A 17,692-nucleotide genomic window follows, 5' to 3' on the forward strand; every position below is an offset into this window, starting at 1 on the left:
GAAGGGAAAGGCAAAATCCCGCTCGAACAGTGTTGGTCTTCAGTTTCCCGTATGTGTATCCGCCAATTGCTCCGCAACGGTGGACATCAAGACAACAACAGGCAGTTGCAGCGAGTGGCGAGCGGCAAACGCAATCGCAAAACGACAGCAAGTAGCGGAAGAAAAAAGTTTGTTCTTTATACAAACTGCTTTGGTGGCAAATCCAGAACAAGGCGGCATCGAGGGCGTTCGAAATGGTTTTTTTTTTCAAAACCACGAGTACTAAGTTTTCTAAATTGGAACCATTCCATAAAACACGGCGCTTATCAGGGCCATTAAACCTTTCAAAAAAGAGTTTACGAAATACAGTTCAATGCATTCTAAAATATTATCCAAAATAATAATTAGACACAAATTGATTTTTTCATAATTTGTTTGCCACAATATGATGAGTTTGAGAATTTGGCAGTTGTGCTGAGCTTATTGATGGTTGGAGACTTTCTCGATTATTCAATTTTCACCAATTCTTAAATTGCTTCCAGATTGAAAGTACATTAATTTACATTTAGTTCGACATTTAGCTAATTGGACGGACCTGTAATGTTGTTGGACATTTTTGTAAACATGTAAACATGGAGTTCGGGGTCCAAGTTATGACCCAACATGTCCCAAGCTGGATGGGAAGAAATTTTCCAACTGTGAATCCTGTGGCGAGTGGCAAACGCAATCGCTAAACAGGAAGGTTTAGCCGAACAAGATGGGTATATCGAGTGATAACAAAACAATAAACTCTTTAGATTAAAGATGATTTTGTGGTCCTGAAAAGGACCCTTTTTAGTGTTTGCTTCCGAATCAGCAGTCGGAAAACGCTCTTTATTTGGAGCTGGTATACTTCTTCACCGCTTTGGTACCTTCGGAAACCGCATGCAAGTTCACCGGGCAGCAACAGACTGATTGCGATCTGAATTTCCCACGCCGTAATGGTTGACCGCTTATTGTAGTGCGTCAGACCCGGGGCTTCCGCTACGATACGCTCAAAGATGCATTGACGAAGCTCATGACGCTCATCGCCTTCGATGAGAAACCGGTGTCGGAATGATCCTGATTCAGCACCTTATGATATAGATAGCATATGATTTCTTCTCCTCCCTCCTGTCGGTTTCCGAGATATTCTTCTGCGCCGTGCCGAACTTTTTGGCGGCTTTTCCATTATTCCACTAGTCTTCGGTACCTTCGTGTTTATTAGAAACAACTGCATGTGAATCCAACGAGCGAACAAATCGTAATGAATGTATTTTTTCTTTCTTTCTTTCTTTGTTTTTAAGAGGCTTTAAACTTTGCAGTTCATTCGCCTCCAACGTATTTTTTTACGCTGCCTTTTAATGCTCTTTCGTTCGTCTCGTTGGACTTGCCCCTTTGGCTGAGTCTGCTGATTTATCTCTATCCTGTGAGCGTGTACCGCTAAAGTACAAAACGCGCGGATCCTCTGAAAAATATATCATTCTCTTTCAAACCGTAAATCAGTGTGGTTGTATGGCATCGTTTCACATCACATCGCATCAACGGATTGGTGCCGGAGTACCAGTATACCTAATAGCGGTTATAGAATTTCGGCCGCCGGAGTGCTCGAGTTGGCTTGCAAAGCTGCTCACGACAATAAGAAACCCCGCCTACAGAACAGAGCACATTCGGTTCGGTCGCAACAACTAGTTTCAGCGAGTGGCAAACGCAATTGCAAAATGGCAGCAGGTAGATGAAGGAAAAAGTTTGTTTATACAGACTGCTTTGGTGGCAAAACCAGCCACCGTAAAACACGGCGCTTTTCAGGGCCATTAAACCTTTCAAAGAAGAGTAATTAAAAGTTTTTCACAATACATTTCACAATGCATTCTAAAGTGATATAATATGACATATAATATAAACCGATTTATTTTGTTTATGCTTGTTCTTGAGCTTATTGGTGGCTGAGGTCTTTTAAATTGATCATTCAGTTTTCACAAACCCATACATGGTTTTCGAATTAAAAGTGGCTTCAAATTACAACACATTTTATGCAGGATGGCATTAACGAAATTTCTCGGTAGCAAGAACTGCTTTCTTTGGTTGATAACTGATGTTGAAAATTGACGGACGTTACATCTGCATTGTATAGAAAAATAACTAAGGAGCAACATGATGAGCTATGTATTTCCTGCTGCTCTGTTCTTATTTTAAAGGACTTCAATCCGAAGGTCATCCGTCCCTGTATTTACTGTTGGCTTTTCAGAACGCTTATAGCTCGTTTATTTCTCGACAGATCGTAGAGTTCGTCTCCAAAACCTCAGTTCTGTTTCATTTTTATTTATTTTGTTTGCGGAGACTACAAATCTTACAATTCATTCGTCTCCGAAACCACAGTTTAAGGTACGATAATATGCTCAATAGTGAAATATATGATAGTGAATGAGCTGATGACCACCTATGCATTCCCTATCACAGCCATCATTTTGATAGTACGATATGTGCATACGCCGAAAGATGCCCGGCGTTGAACATTTAATAAGTACAAAGCCTTCAGAAAAAAATCAAGAATCAAGTTTGTACAAAAAAACGCAAAAACACAACACCAAAGGTTCTTTTCAGAACCCCCAACATGTTCATAAAGAGTAAACAGTAAACTAATCCATTTTTCAGGTAGATAGGTAGGTATTCACGAAGGAGAAGAAAATAAAACAATATATTTGAAATATATATTTAGCAAAAGCTGTCCCCTTTGTATAGTCCTACGTCACTCCGATTATGTCCCCGACATTACCCACCCGTCTTTTTCCACCCCAAAACGTTAAAATAGGCCCCTATATTGAAAGGTTAAACGTAGTTCCACGTCAAAAAACGGAACGGATTGAGTTGCACTCCCAATATTTCAAAGAAATCGAAACAATCGGGAAGATCTCCGCGTGGAATCCGTAATAAATGGTGCTTTGAAATTCAATTTCAATCTTTTGCCTAATCAAGCTCACAAATTGCAGCATTCCAAGCAGTACCTATGACGGTAAATTTGCTTCCAAGGGCCCCCCACGGGAGTAACCCTTGTTGAAATATTTAGTAGAGGATTAATGCTCTCTAAACTTCCCGTCCCATCCAACATTGATTTTTTTTTTTTGAATGTCAGTGAGCGATTTTCAATATTAATAAATCCTTGAGTACTTAAAACAACTTTTGGTCAGTAACTATGGACAGCTTGAAATATGCTTACAAAATATGTAACGATGTAACCCGCAAAGCTCTCACTTCACCGTAATAAAACCATGCCTTTTGAATTTTTGAAATCTGTTCGAATACCATACAAGGTCGCAGCGGATGAATGATGTGAAACGGGTGCACACCCTCCCAAGTCAGGGTGGGTTCAATTAGGCACCTTCCAATGGAGGACTGTGGTGGAAAGCAGCACCGAAAAGCTCCCGAAAAGACCCATCCTAAGTGGATATGTTTCCATTTTTTCCCCCGCACATCACGAACACCCCATCCTCATCACCGAATTCGTTCGAAAAAGGCCAGCGAAACGTGAGAAGTAATTAAGTTTCAAGTTCAAACACTCAACATCACACAGATATCATATTTCGGTTGCCGTGGAACGGTGATCTGTCAGAGCGGGCAGGAAAAGATTCTCGTTTCCAGTGATTAGCTCCCGTTCCGTGGAGATTGTATTGTAACCGCTCTCCATGGAATGAAACCCCACGATTTTAATTCGTCAGAAGGAGGGAGGAGAAGAGGGTGGCACAAAGGCGAAACGCGGCAAATGAGAGTTCCGGTGAATAATTTTGACAGCTTTTGGCGCAAAACGCGGAAGGCGCCCGGGAATTTCTGAGAGCGTTGCATTAACATGTTAATTAAAATTGTGCGCCTTCGACGAAAACGATGCCAGAGAAGCACACATATTTGGTCGCGAAATTTATTCAGCAATCAGCAATTTTATCTGGCTTCGCGCTGAAAAATGATGATTTTTCGACGAATAGGTAATCGTGCTCATTGTCGCGAAATGTATGGCTTCTCGGTGGGAAGTATGTACGCGTAGCGGGTTGTTAATGTCGAGCACATTTTGTATAATAACGATTAATATTTTTCCTTAGGTTTCGTGAATTTCAATTCACAATTTGGGTAAGAGATTCTTTGAACAAATCAACTTGTTGTTGAAATGAGAGCCACAATGACTCAAACTCGTAACAGTACAGTACAAAACTAAGGAGGTTTCTAACAATAACGATTTTAAAAACCACTTGATGAAACAAATGATAAATATTCATTCCGAATACACCAAAAACTCGTAGATAACGGCTAAAGACAACTAAAGATAGTTGTAATGAACAAGGGGTACCATACCAATGATGGAATTCGAAAAACTGTACCGATATTCAAGACAAATTAAAAGGTGGAACTTGTTAGAATCTGCTTTCGGATGATTACTAGAAAATAGATATTTTGGTTTACTAGTTTATTCGGCCTATAATTTATGGGGAGAAATACTCGCAACAATTTTCCGGTTTACAAATCTTTTACTTCAATTCTTTGTTTGACATTTCTACATCCAAGTATTTCAGTGTAGCAGGTGAGAAATAGCAATGTTATATATTAGGCTGTCAAAAAAGTCCTGCGGTATTTCCGCGAGGTGTCGTTGTAAGCGCGTGGTTCTAGTTGTATTCATTGTATCGAGTCATACTATAGCTTGTTGGAAAGGTATTTTTGCGCGCTATGATATAGTCCTTGACAGTGTTTTGTTCGGTTAAGTTGTTTGTGAGTTATAGTGTCGCATATATGGAGCAAAATAAAGAGAATAACCGACATATTTTACAGTACTACTATGACAAAGGCAAAAATGCATCTCAAGCTGCCAATAAAATTTGTGCAGTTTATGGACCCGATACAGTTTCCATCTCCACCGCACAACGATGGTTTCAACGTTTTCGTTCTGGTGTAGAGGTCGTCGAAGATGCGTCACGCTCCGGAAGGCCTGTCGTCGAAAATTGCGACATAATCGCTGAATTAGCCGAGAAAGACCGGCATAGTAGCAGCCGTAGCATCGGCCAAGAGCTGGGGATAAGTCATCAAACCGTAATTAACCATTTGAAGAAGCTTAGATTCACAAAGAAGCTCGATGTATGGGTGCCACACACGTTGACGCAAAAAAAAACATCTTTGACCGTATCGACGCATGTGAATCGCTGCTGAATCGCAACAAAATCGACCCGTTTCTGAAGCGGATGGTGACTGGCGATGAAAAGTGGGTCACTTACGACAAACGGTCGTGATCGAAGCCCGCTGAAGCGGCTCAGACGATGACCAAGCCCTCATTAACGGCCAGGAAGGTTCTGCTGTGTGTTTGGTGGGATTGTCAAGGAATAATCTATTATGAGCTGCTTCCCTACGGCCAAACGCTCAATTCGGACCTGTACTGCCAACAACTGGACCGCTTGAAGGTAGCACTCATGAACAAGAGGCCATCTTTGATAAACAGAGGCCGCATTGTCTTCCATCAGGACAACGCCAGGCCACACACTTCTTTGGTGACGCGCCAGAAGCTCCGGGAGCTCGGATGGGAGGTTCTTTTGCATCCGCCGTATAGTTCGGACCTTGCACCAAGTGACTACCACCTGTTTTTGTCCATGGCGAACGAGCTAGGTAGTCAGAAGTTAGCCACAAAAGAGGCCTGTGAAAATTGGCTATCCTATTGGGTTTTTTGCCAATAAGGAAGCGAGCTTCTATAACAGGGGTATTATGAAGTTGGCATCTCGTTGGGAACAAGTCATCGAACAAAACGGCGCATATTTGACTTAAAACAGATGATTGTAACTAATTTTATGATCAAATGAAAATTCAAAAAAAATACCACAGGACTTTTTTGACAGCCTAATATCATCCGATCCCGAGAATGCGCGCTCAGCGAAGATTACATCAGCCACCCAGCGAGCGAGGTTTCATCTTGGCATAAGAACGAACTGGTATTTAGTCTTAAGTGATCTCGAAATAAAAGAGGAGCATAGCTCCTAAAATATATGTTTTTCCCTTAATCAGGAAAGAAATTTATAACTTGAGTTCCGAGGAACAGCCCTCAGTACCGTTGAATTCTCCTTTCCCTGAAAAAATATACAATAAGGATATTTCCTTACGCGAACTTGAGTGGGCGTTCAGTAAATGCAAAAGCAAAGGTACCGGGTCGGATGGAATTGGATATCCTTTGTTGATAAATGTACCATTCAATAGTAAAGTAGCTTTGCTGAGATGCTAAAATCAAATTTGGCAATTAGGATCGATTCCTGCAGCTTGGAAAGAATCCGTAGTGGTGCCCATTTCGAAAAAAAAATCGAAAAGAAGGAAATCCCGAGGAATATCGACCAATATCTTTGATCAGTTGTGTGGGAAAGGTGTTGGAGAGAATGATCAACAGGAGATTGGTATGTGAGCTGGAAGAGGGGAATTTGCTGAATCCCCGACAATATACTTTCAGAGAAGGACTGGGAACAGATGTATACTTCACCGAATTGGAAGAATTTTTAGGCCAACCACTTAAACAGAATCAACATTGCGAATTGTTGTCCATTGACGTATCGAAGGCTTATGATACAGTCAACAGGTGCGCTGTAATTGAATCTCTTAAGAAGATTGTAGCATGGTACACAAATGCAGATATGCCGACCCCCTGATTTTGCAAAGCTTCAGAATAGCTTCTTTCGGGCAACTTTCTACAAGAGGCATTTGTAGGGTTCCAATGAGTGCTTAGACGTCGATAGAACTGGGATGACAAAAATCATTTCATTCTAGCGACGCGGCACTCAGTATTTTCTTCTTTGTTTTGGAACATGTCTTTTGTGGGAACGTTGAGCTGCATCCTCACTCAAAGGGGGAGTGAAAGAGCTGTTCCTGTTTCGGGTTTGAAACTCTGCAAAAGAGCAGGAGCTTTGTGCCCAAATATGGGTTGGACGGAGGGTCCGACAAGATCAGGAACTTGGGATTAAAGGTGGATGGCCTTAATGATTGAGGCAATTGTTGCCCGCGATAATCGACCCTTAGAAATGTTATGTACTTGCGCACTTTTGTGGCAATTACATAGCGGAGACAAAACTTATTTCGCGCCTGGGTGATCTGAGGATTTTTGAAATTCTTCTCGGTCACTTTATCCTGGATCGTGGAAGAGGCTGGACCCGGCGGACATCGCCAAGAGCCTCGGTGTAAAAGTTTAGGTTAGTTAAACGTGTTTTTTTTTTGTTACAAACAAGTTTTAGGATTTTTTTTCCCGGGTAGATAGTTTTTTTATATAGTGGCTCAAAAGCTAGAGATAGGAAGGAAATATCGTGCTTTGCGTGATCAAATCGAAGGGTAAAACGTGCTTGATTGATTGCGTGATTAAACATGTCCTAATATTCCACGTGGGTGGAAGTATATGCATTAATCCAACAGCAACAAATTCGCGAAACACCGTTTTGAAGTTAGAGCCGCTCCAGACCCCACGGTGCAGCGAGAAGGAGCTAGCCAACCACAAGCTGAAGAGCGCGAAGCGCTGGCAGGGATTGAGCAACGACGACGACCGGTTTAAGCGCTGGTCCCAGCAGCCTTAATATCAACGACCGACTCAAGCGGAGGAAGTCCCGCTGATCTAAGCAACATAAGCAGCATCGCAATCAAAATTAGGACATCGCACGCAAAAGGTCGTGAGTAACACAAAAACTATTATTCCATGCGCATGACGATATATCAGCCGGTACGGTCGTGAAAGCATACAAGTAGCGATCGTAGCCGAGCGAGTTGGTCGACCGGTCCCCCATGTTAAGGGTACCCGGTTCGAATCCCAAGTTAACAACATATATGATCATATTCGAACAAACCAATTAAATTTCCACGTACGTAATGAATTTCATGAATCGAAACAAATATACAAAAATCCTAGGCCCCAGCGACGCTAATTTTTCCGCTGGTTGCGATTATTTGGTTTGAATGGCTAAATTAAGTTGAGCGAATAAGCACACCCCCACCGCTCCCTATGGAGGAACACATGAAGAAGTGACACGATAAATAAAATTTACTGTTGCCGAAAATAGGGATGGAAAGAGAGGGGAGATTATGAATGATCACGGAACAAGCACGGTTATTTGAATGAAAAACACCCGAGAAATTATGTGATTGTGGGGATAAAGATATGATGATGAGAGAAGTGAAGTCTTTAGTAGGAAAGTTTAACGAGCCAACTGAAGAATAGGGTAGTGGAGTTTAGATAGAAAGAGAGAATAAATAAAATTGAGGGAAATGTTAGAGTGATAGGGGTAATAGATTCATTAAAACGTGTAAATAAAATGTAACGAAATTTATGGAACTGTAATGAAAATTGGAAATCAATAGAGACCTTTTCTTTGGAGTATTTGCAAATTTAGTTTATTTGTTTTGATGAGAATTCTAAAACTGGTTTTGTGAAGGGACCACGATTAGCAAGTCTTGCTCTCCTCGTTGATTTTTTCCGGTTGATGATTTTTGTTGGTTCTGGTTTCCCAAACGTGAAGGGAAAACGTGCATTGTTTGAGACTTTACCGGCGATGATAACACAGGCAAAAGTGGGATCTATTTTGTCGATCTGAGGTCGATTGTTGCTAGCAACAATTGCCACAGCAATCAGTTCGTTTCCCAAAGTGCTTGGGACGGTCGAACCTGAAGCCTTTCTGTGTTTGGGGGTTCAAAGGAAAAAACCTGCCCTTTGGCAGAGTCTCAGCTGGGCACCGAAACAGTGGTGAACGGCCTCCTTCGGGAGTGGCGCTTAAGCCGTTCACTAGCAACTCCCCCATTCATTCATACCCGACCGTCTCGGGTTACAAGATGAACATTTCGGGCCGAATGATACAGTTTCTCCAAAATTTTCTCAAAGATAGAACCTTTAAAGTAAGAATCGGATCAATCATTTCATCGTCTCGCTCAACATCGCGAGGAGTTCCACAAGGATCGACTTTATCAGTAACTTTGTTCTTGATTGCCCTTAACCCGTTGTTTAGTTCTATTCCTACAAATGTTCAGGTGTTGGTTTACGCTGACGATGTTATAATCGTTGCACACGGGAAACAGCGGAAACGTCTGAGGGCTAAGATTCAGCATGTGGCAGAGCAAGCGGTAGAATGGTTGTCATCAGTGGGATTCGAAATAGCTATTTCTGAATGTCAGCTACTGCATACTTGCACAAATCGGTGACATCGTGGAAGAGTACCTCACATTACCTTGAATAACATTTCTGTGCCTTTAGTTAAGCATTTAAGAGTACTAGGTTTGATAATCGATCATAAGATGAATTTTAATAAACACGCAGGTAACAGGAAAAATTCTGCAATTGGAGCGATTAACATGTTAAAAATTATCGGAGAACGAATCCGAAGTACTCGTGAAACTTTGATTAAAATTGTCAATGCTTTAATTAAAGGGTGTGTCACATCAAATTGCATCACGGAAAAAACGCTGTAGAAATTTAATTTTTAGGAATTATATCTTCAGCTTTCGCTTATAATCAGATAAGAGTGTATAGATCACGTTGGCCATGCTTCACTGTCAATTTTTCGTAAATTTGGAAAAATGTCGTCGAACGAAAAAGAGCGTCGTGAATTAATCCTGTGCACTCATTTCGAGAATCCGGAGTTGTCACTTCGGCACATCGGTAAGATGCTGGGAATCGTCCAATCCACGGTCAGCAGAGTACTAAAACGATACTTCGAGAACCTAACGATCGACCGGAAGGTGAAGAACGGCAAAAATGGATGCTCCGTCAGTGAAAAAGATCACAAGCGCGTAGTTAAGCAGTTTAGACGTGATCCGAGAAGTTCGGTCCGGGATGTCGTCAATAAGCTGAATTTGTCAAGTTCATTCGTCCAGCGGACCAAGCAGCGGGAGGGCCTGCGTACATACAAGGTTCAGAAGGCTCCTAACCACGACGAAAGTCAAAACATGGTAGGGAAGACGCGAGCCCGAAAGCTGTACACCGAAATGCTGACGAAGCCGCATTGCCTGGTAATGGACGACGAAACCTACGTCAAAGCGGACTTTCGTCAGCTGCCGGGCCTGTTGTTCTTCTCCGCAGAGGACAAATACAGCGTTCCGGAGGAGATTCGCAAGCAGAAACTATCCAAGTTTGCCAAAAAGTACATGGTGTGGAAAGCGATCTGCTCTTGCGGAAAGCGGAGCGCCCCCTTCGTGATGACCGGCACGGTAAACGGGCAGTTTTACCTTAAGGAGTGCCTACAGAAGCGCTTACTACCACTATTGAAGCAGCACGAGGGCCCGACCATCTTCTGGCCGGATCTCGCTTCGTGCCACTATTCAAAGGACGTGTTGGAGTGGTACGAAGCCAACGGGGTCACCTTCGTGCCAAAGGAAATGAACCCGCCCAACGCGCCGGAGCTTCGCCCAATAGAGAAATATTGGGCGATTATGAAGCAGGCCCTCCGGAAGAACCCAAAAGTTGTCAAATCGGAGGCGGACTTCAAGAGAAAATGGATTTCTGTCCAAAAAAAAACTACAACCTGACGTTGACGTTGACAGTGTTCACAAACAACGGCAGGCTCAATAATGACTGTTCTGTATTCTCCGCTGAAATGATGGCTTTGAATATGGCGATATCGAAAGTTCCTCCAAAAACAAAATGTGTAATTTTTACCGACAGTGCAAGCAGCCTTCAAGCTTTGAAAACAGGAACTTCTAAAAACTCGTTGGTTCAAAGATGTGAGGAATACATAAAAACGAAAAATGTTACACTGGTCTGGATCCCGGGACATACTGGAATTCCAGGAAACACAGAGGCGGATCAATTAGCTAAGGACGGAAGATTTTCCAGCATACATAATAATGAATTGACGGGAAATGATGCGAAACTTCTAGTCAAAAAACATATTATATAGGCTTGGCAGCAAGAATGGAACTCAGCAAATCCAGGTACTCAGCTGAATAAAATAAAGAAAGACGTAACTAAATGGTTAGATCGCACAGATACATACGAGCAAAGAGCATTGACTAGGATCAGAATTGGACAAAGTCGCCATACACACGAATACCTTATTACCCCATATGAAGATCCCCCCACTTTGTGTAAAATGCAATGGAAAATTAACTTCTGATTACTTATTATGCAAATGCGTAGCATACAAGGAAGACAGAGAAAAAAAAAACAAAATTATAGGGTCCCTAGAGGATATCTTGAAAAACGACAAAGAAACAGAAAGCAGAGTACTAACATTTACCAAAGTAATAGATTTATATAAGCAATTGTAAAATCAAAAGTTGTATGAATTATGAATGATTTAAATAAAACTTAGACGCGAATGACCCGTTGGGTTAAAGCGTCTATAATCGAAAAAAAAAGTGTGTTCATTCACCCCTGAAAATTTTTTATCATTTTCGCCTCCCAAAAGGAGCAATACGAAGCCTGTGTCGTCAACGCGATTCGATTTTTAAAAGGCTGTAACATTGTTATTAGTGATCCCCGATAATCGTTCTATTAATCGATTAATCGAATACTTCCTACAGAAATCGATTATTAATCGAACGAATACTGCACAACCAATAATCGAAGCGAACGAATAATTTACGTCGATTAATCGATCCAAACTCAGAGACAAAAAAAACGTACGGCCGCTGCAGTTTTATCCTGAAAACAAATCATTATCTTTGACGCTTCCTTAAGTTCGTAAACAAAGCTCAATGCCGTCAACGTGAATTGAGCTTCGTTTACGACTTTAGGGATGAGTTAAAGATAATAATTGATTTTCAGGCGGAATGAACACTTTTTTGATTCCATATGGCTTTCTAGCAAATGAGAAATATTAATCTAACTAATTATTTCTCTCAGTGTGGCGATTAATCGATTAATCGATTATTTGGGCCGATTAATCGTATCGAATAACAAAATGCTGAAAACTGTTCGATTAGCCGATGAACGATTAATTTCAAAAATCGGGGATCACTAATTGTTATCAAAGAACATCTGAAAATGAAATCTTGCTACTTTTCTAAGATCCTAAATATACAGTTCCTGGAGAATCTTTTAGTTCCATATTTCTGCTTTGATGTGTGCAACTATGTGAAATAAACAAGATGAATGAGGGAAGGAAAGAACCCAGCAAACATTAAATCGCATAACAAGCGTATATATAACATCATATGCCCTAAATTTTTGGTTGGCATATAATGCGCCTAACTGGCATATGCATGCAAAAGTGGAGGCCATATACATACATGACAAATGCTTACCGAATTAGTTTGGATGAATATGCCACATTGACCGACTATAATAGCGATTATGTTGATATTGAATTGCGATCTAATATGAATATATTCATGAATTGTCAACGCACCTAATACGACTTTTGCCATACTCATATACGATTTATTACAGATATAGAAAAAAAACAAATTACGCAAAATATTTTCGTTAAATGTTTATCATAGCCTCACGAATCGCCATTTTTATATATGAGTATTTATATTTGTAGAAATAATAATAATTAAATTTACTTGTGTTGGGAGTGGAATATAAATGTTTAAAATGGCACAGATTGATGTTTGGTGAAAACTGATCCGATGTGGGTTCGAACTCCGGTCGTCTGTATTATCGTTTTGCTGCATGTTTCATTAGAAGCATGTTTCATTGAACATCAGCAATTTCGAGTGCTTATATTCAGCAGTCCATTTTTGTAAATCCATAAAAAAATCTATGGTTTCCTAAAATAGATTGAAATTAAACACGTTTTATGAAATCATTAAAAATTAAAAATAAATTACCATCATCAATGAAGTCATTGAATTGCTCTATTCCTGCAATCAAATCAAAATCCAAACTGTTTTGTTTTGGTGATTCATCCAACATTCCATTTTCATCTGTTAATTGGTTATGAGTTTCGCTATTATTTGTTTCAACCCGTTAAGCTTCTCTCCAGAGGTTGCGATGTTTTGTGAGTAATCGACTATAAGAGCCACTTTTTTTAAATTTAATTATTTTATTCATCCGTTTGTGTTCAGTCATTGCTGTTATGAAATTAAACTTGTCAATGTTAAAGCATTTCATTGACATTTCAATATGATGTCATATGTTCTTTATTACGATCTAATATGATTTACTGTTTCATGTTTTGCTTCAGCACACAACACGATTTACTGCAGTACTGAATCGATTTAAATTATACGCTTATACGACATGCAAACTGCATCAGCGTAATATACGCATATGATGTGGATTAAATATTTTTTATGACAATGTACATCATAAAAATCGAGTTTTTACATTTTATGCGATTTCAAATATACACGATACATACTTTGATTGATATTATATGCGATTATGATTTATTCTGATTTCTTGTAATTTCTTGTGCAAAATTATACGATTTAATGTTTGCTGGGAAATGACAAAGACAATATTCATATAAGAAACTTGTATCAGATAAGTTGCATCTTAAGATGATTTGCACAAAGTATAAGGCACAATATTTTTTCCCGAACAACAAGACCAGTTTTGGCTTTAGCAATTTACATAAAACTATCCTCTGCTGTATCATTTCATATGATTATATTTAACTTACCAATTTTGAAAACAAGATTTCCGAGTAGGATTAAGATTCGGACACGAACTGTTAACCGACGTAATTAAAACATACGTTCCTTCCACACTCCTCGCCAAATACTCGTTATCTAGAAAATATCGACACAATTTTCTTCCATATGTTCGTTCGGTATCAAAACGTAGTTTGGAACCGATGCACCGTTATGAAACAAATAAAATCACTTCGTTTTTCATTATAGGTGACGGATTTCTCTGACTGTCTAAAATTTTTCGAGAAATGCACTTTTCAACCACATTAGACTTCGAGAGAGCTATATGGACACAAACTATATTTAGTATTCCACAATTCGATACTCACCTTCCAGTCTGCTTCCTTCACAGATGCGTCAATAAAAGTATCCACTGTTTCAACCTTCAAAAGGTTCCTCTATATTTGATCAAGCTTTTGATTAGGTTTGCTGTGCACGATTGGCCTTCATCAACACGAACTGCTTTGAAGCATACTCACATAATTTGCGATTTTTGTTCCAATTATTTACACATTTATTTTCACAAGCACTTTTCCACTCGTTTTATATTTTAATTTAATTCGATTTCAATTCTCCGAAATGCCGCATTCAATCACCGTCATTCGATAGTTTAGTCCCATCCTGCCCTTGAGAAAGGATAATTGAATATTCCATTGCGTGCCACAAGTCAATAAAATGCTCCTTGCCACCGAACCAGCTGATCTTATTTCCGTTGTAACACTCGAATAAAACAAACACAATTTTCCCAATCTTCAAGCTGAAGAAGACGTCGCGACGTGTGTTCCGGCAGCGACTGAATCGTTAGGATCCACGTACAAAACCACACACTTGGGAACCACTCGGAAAATCACTCTCCTTGCTCTTCTCCCCCTCCAGCACTTTCGCGTTCACAGTCAATCGTAAATTTTCCACTCCGAACCGCCTCGTCAAAACATTTCCGGCACACCTTCACCAATGTGCTGCACCATGTACCCCACAGCGCTTGATACCCTTCGATCACGGAATGGCTCGCACCGAAAATTGTCCCAATCGAACAGAGATCCGCGAGCAGACTGCAGTTCCATCCGGAAGGATGCCACGGTATATATATACACGGCGGGATGTCGGGACGCTGATATCAGTGTCGGGTCCGAGCTGATATCACAGCGCATGGCACCGAATTCAGCCACGAAAAGCCACGTGACTCACGAAGCCCGCCCGATGGTTTGTTTGATAACAACCGAAGGATACCTCTGCCGTGGCGCCGGTGTGGTTTGCCGACAGAGGAAACGGTGCTGCCCACAAACAGGTGGGGTAAGCAACACAATCAAATGGTCGAAGCGGTGCGTTAAATAACGTCACCGACGAAAAGCAGTGCTTCCCGCGCTACGCTTTAGAATTTTTCCGGTTTGGACACAATCACAATAGTGTCATATACGTACTTGAGCATCCCTAGAAAAACAAATTGAAAAAACACGATGAAAACTAAATGAAATGTATATAACCTTGCATACAAATCATTTCGCTTTCACTGTGAGGTGACGTTCGAGAATAGGCCCAATACTAAAGACCAATAAATATCATGGAGATACATCATCCTTTATGAGATTTTGCGCGTTTAGATAATACTTATCATTTCACAATTATTCTATTATTTATCTCAGGAAAAATCAAATTTCATTCATTGTGATATATGCGTGTAGAGATATTTCCTATCCATTGATGCAAACATCTTTGCGATCTATTAAGATATACTTGAGTTGTAATCATTCGAAATCTTTCATTTTTCTACATGTTCAGTGTTTAGATTTTCATTTTACATTAGACGTAATCCTACGTTAATATACTTCGCCTACTATTCTACCTTGATATGTATATCATTGACTTGTGTTTCTGGTGCTATATGGTAAATGATCTTGGTTCGTCCGATTTGGGGTGTTTTTACGCAACTAGTAAATGCAAATCGATATTTCTTCATGGAAATCACACATTATCGATACGAGTTTGGGTTTGTTGAAAAGCCTCAAGTCTCTTGTTGCTAATTACTACCATAAGGTGTTGAAATTATTCAAATTTTAATTTTTTTGACGATTTTCCTTAAAGAGGAGTTATGATCATAGTTTGACCACCTCTGATCATGGTTTGTCCATAAAATGATCATGGTTTGTCCGGTTTTAGAAATCACCATTTTTGAATAAAAACATTCGAATTCACAAGTAGCTGTTGCATTTATCATTGCTTGTCATCATATTGATCCATTCATAATTTACGTTTTCTTCAGAATATTGCCTTTTCTTTGGCATTTTAAAACTGTTACCCCCAACACACTCAACACTGAGAAACTTCATTTATGCTATGTGCGAAGGACACAATAAACAAACTGTAGCGCGCCAAGCGGTTGTCATAGAAATCATGTGGACAAAATAACAATATTGAATTGGACAACTCATGATCAGAATTGAGTTCATCAAAATGGGTTAATTTAATGGTTTAGCTATGTAAATCTGATACAAATGGTGTGCAAGAATGATGTTTACAATATTTGTAAGTGTTATAATCCAGAAAAGGTCTGAATACGTGCGTAATAATCATCTGGTGATCGATTAAAAGTTAGCTCGAATGAGGGGCGCATTGACACCAATAGATGGTGTATTTTATAATCCTTCAAAACATGTGATTCCGTAAAAATATACTATAAAACTACTGTGAATCATGAAAAAGACAATTTTATCTATATGTTTTGAAACATTCTAATACCTTATTTGACACAGTAGCGCTGAATTAAAAGTGGGCAAACCATGATCATATTTTCGACTGGACAAACCAAAATCATTTACCTTACATAATCAATGTATTAATGGATGTGCTGAATACGATTGAGGAAGACATAATTCAATTTCTCACACTTTATTTAGTTTAAATTGACCAAAAGGGGAAGCATTTACATTAATTTTTTTTTCTCTATCTGCGCTGTCACTAATGAGCACCGAACGTAGCGGCGAGACACAATTCAGTTGTTGCTTCGCTTCCGTGCAGATCGGTTACGCCGCATTGGCTTCAACGAGGAAAAATATCCAAAACTTAAGCTTTGTCCACTGCCAAAATTTATTCCGGGTGAGAGTATAAAAAAACAAATTTACGATTTCTGTTCCAGTTAACTTTCTCTGATTCTTTCAAAATTTAGAGAATTTTCAAAGTTTTCACGTTCGACAACGCCGGGAATTGTATCACCGATTGCAGAATTCAGCTTGGCGACTCCATCATTGAGTGGTTCGAAAAGATAGTTTTCTTAGGATTTGAGACATTGGACAGACATCTATTCATCGTATCTCATATGAACAAAACAATTACCAAATGCAGCATACTTATCCGGACTATGTATCCACTACGGCACAGAACTTCTGAAATAAATCCGAAGAATCATTATAAACAAGTAATTTACTCACTGATTGAATACGCGATCCCAAACAGGAAAAATTGGGAAAATTAAACAAACTGAAACAATGTAGCCAGCGAGCAGTCAACAACATTCCTTAGAAGCCGAGAGTTAATTTAAAATTTCTGTGGAGGAGTTGTAGGACCTTCCTTCGATATTCCGGCGGCGTCTCCCTCACCTAGATGGGGATTGTTAACAGGACTCTTCTGCAATTTTATTGATTCACACACTTTTTATTGTAACACAGTTTTACATATAATTCACAAACTATTTATTTTTACAATCACCATTTAATTTTACATTTGACATTTAGCACGCTATATAACAACGAAGAATAAATAAAAAAGTCACAGAAGGTTGTGTCCGAGACACGACCGCATAGTTGACGTAGGATTACGTTAGGCTATCTGTCGCATGCTGATTTTGGATGTTTGAAAAAATATATTGTTAAACTATTTGATAATGATCTGATGGCCCTGAAAAGGGCCGTTTGGTTTGGTTGTTGGGTATTTTTTGTTTTTTGGCAGCGGTAGCTTTTTCGGATCCGCTGCTGCTTATTTCTGTTTTTATTTTGGTGGTTTTCGTTGACACCATCACGTCGAGCTAAACGGCGAATAGCGAATTTGATACACTGGATATTGTCATGTAGAACCTTGCGATACGCTTCGATCCTCCTTTGCCTTCCTTGCCGCATGAAGTCATGTTGGTTGATGTTGA

At 39.8% G+C, this 17,692-nt stretch overlaps 1 protein-coding gene across 2 annotated transcripts in view; it reads right to left on the reverse strand.

Moving 5' to 3' along the window:
• LOC129763618 (alpha-1D adrenergic receptor) overlaps positions 1-17,692 on the reverse strand; it is a 329,279-nt gene that overhangs the window by 299,991 nt on the left and 11,596 nt on the right. Inside the window, exon 1 of one of the 2 annotated variants that reach the window (XM_055762857.1) lies at positions 13,890-14,599. The exons of the other annotated variant lie outside the window; for it this stretch is intronic. The gene's annotated coding sequence lies outside the window, so the exon portion shown is untranslated. Of the gene's footprint in view, positions 1-13,889; positions 14,600-17,692 lie in introns of those variants that run through there. 2 annotated transcript variants of the gene reach the window in all.

The sequence above is a fragment of the Toxorhynchites rutilus genome, chromosome 1 (genome assembly GCF_029784135.1).
Source record: "Toxorhynchites rutilus septentrionalis strain SRP chromosome 1, ASM2978413v1, whole genome shotgun sequence".
Classification (NCBI taxonomy): domain Eukaryota; kingdom Metazoa; phylum Arthropoda; class Insecta; order Diptera; family Culicidae; genus Toxorhynchites; species Toxorhynchites rutilus.